Source organism: Neomonachus schauinslandi, chromosome 3 (genome assembly GCF_002201575.2).
Source record: "Neomonachus schauinslandi chromosome 3, ASM220157v2, whole genome shotgun sequence".
Classification (NCBI taxonomy): domain Eukaryota; kingdom Metazoa; phylum Chordata; class Mammalia; order Carnivora; family Phocidae; genus Neomonachus; species Neomonachus schauinslandi.
In genome coordinates this window covers 120,891,690-120,893,639 of record NC_058405.1, presented here as the reverse complement: position 1 = coordinate 120,893,639, position 1,950 = coordinate 120,891,690, and the positions used below count along the sequence as shown (strand labels likewise).

The window sequence follows — 1,950 nt, the reverse complement described above, 5'->3', positions numbered from 1 at the left end:
TCTCTCTCTTTCAAAAAAATAAAATAAAAAATAAAAAATAAATTTCTCATATTAAAAGCTAACAATACCTTTGTCAAAATCAGACTTTCATATATATACCACTCTAAATAGCTTTTCTCTTTCATCATCATCTACTAAAATAGCTGTCTTCAGTTCCTATCCTTCAAGTCACTCTTCAACCCATGGCAATTTATATCTGCAATACCTCAACAGGACATTGTCTCTTATAAATGTTACAAAATAGTAATAAAATAGGTTATCAATTGCTAAGTAACAAGCTGCCCCCCAGACATGGTCATTTAAAACAGCAGTCACCATTTAGTAACTTTCATGATTCTGTGGGTTCACTAGGCTTGAGTGGATAATTTTTTTCTGCATGGCATTGGCTGGAGCTGTGGTCATCTGGAGGCTTGACTGGACTAGAACATCCACAAAGGCTCATTCACATTGCTCGTGTGTGGGGTTGGCTCTTGGTTGGGAGCTCAGCTGGAAGTGAGTCCTTCTTCTCATGGCTCCTCCATATGTGGGCTTCCCACAGCATGAAAGCTGAGTTTTAAGAGGGAATATTCTAAGTTTGTGAAAGTAGAAGCTGTCCAGTCTCAGAAATGAAACAATCCGACTTCTGCCACATTTTATTGGTCAATACAAGCCCAATAGGGCTTCAAGAGGAGGGATCCAAGAGGAGGGAAATCAATTTTATTTCTTGATGAGAGGAATAGCAAAGAATCTGCAGCTATCTTTAATATACTGCTGTAATTAATGGTTTTCCTTACTGCTAAATCCAATGAAAACAATACATTCCTTATTTTATGTGACATCTCAATTCTTAAAATATTCTATTCTTTCAACTTCCATGACAACACACTCTTCTGGTTTTCTTGATACTTCTAGAATTATTCTCACTTTCTTGTGATGAATCATCTTCTTTTCCTCAAACTCAAAATATTACTCTTCCTCAAGATTCCATCCTTGGTCCTCTTCTATTATGACTTCATACATTCTTATCAGATATTCTAATAAACTCTCAAGACTTTCATCACTATCTACATATTAATCACTCTCAAATCTTTACTCACAGCTCATATTGCTCACTTAAGTTTCAAACCTAGATATCCCATCTTTACTGAACATCTCCTATTTTTATTTAAATATCCTACAAGCATCATAAATTTAAAAAGTCTAAAATTGAGCTCATTGTATTTTTTCCCAAAGCTTCTATTTCAATGTTATCTTTCTCTGTGAATAGTACCATAATTCTCTCAGTTGCATGATACAGAGAATTTGTCATTTTGACTCTTTCCTTTTGCTCAACTATACATCCAGTTGCCAAGGCTAGTTAATATTATCTTCTTAATATCTTTCAAATGTGTTGTCTACATCTCTTCCCCAGTAGTCTAATACTGAACTCTAGGTCAGACCACTATCATCTTTTACCTGATATATTTCAGCATTTCTATCTAGTCTTCTCACCTCCAGACTGGCCTCCTCTTTAATTCATTTTTCACACTGAAGCCAGAGTAGTTTTTAATGCCAATATTAGGTCATGTTGTGCTCAATTTGGCAGCATATATACTAAAATTGGAACAATACAAAAAAGATTAGCATGGCCCCTGTGCAAGAATAACTTATAAATGTAAAGCATTCTTTATATTTTCTGTGTTGATGGGCAGGCAATCTATAAAGATGTAATATACATGATAATAACAGCACAAATCAGGGGAGAGAAGTCATAGAGGAACAAAGTTTTTTTTGGCATATTATTACAATTAAATTGATATTAATCTGAACTAGATTGTTATGAACAAAGGTGTTAATTGAACCCTCATAGCGACCACTAAGAAAATGACTCAAAAAATTTAGTAAGAGAGGCGCCTGGGTGGCAGTTAAAGAGCTGACTCTTGGTTTTGGGTCAGGTCATGATCTCATGGGTGGTGAGATCGAGCCCTGAGT

General features: G+C 35.2%; 1 non-coding gene across 1 annotated transcript; it reads left to right on the top strand.

Moving 5' to 3' along the window:
• The first annotated feature begins 1,548 nt into the window (after positions 1–1,548).
• On the top strand, positions 1,549–1,653 carry LOC123324415. Its single transcript, XR_006539791.1, has one exon. It is a non-coding gene; the product is annotated as a U6 spliceosomal RNA (small nuclear RNA).
• The last annotated feature ends 297 nt before the right edge of the window (positions 1,654–1,950 follow it).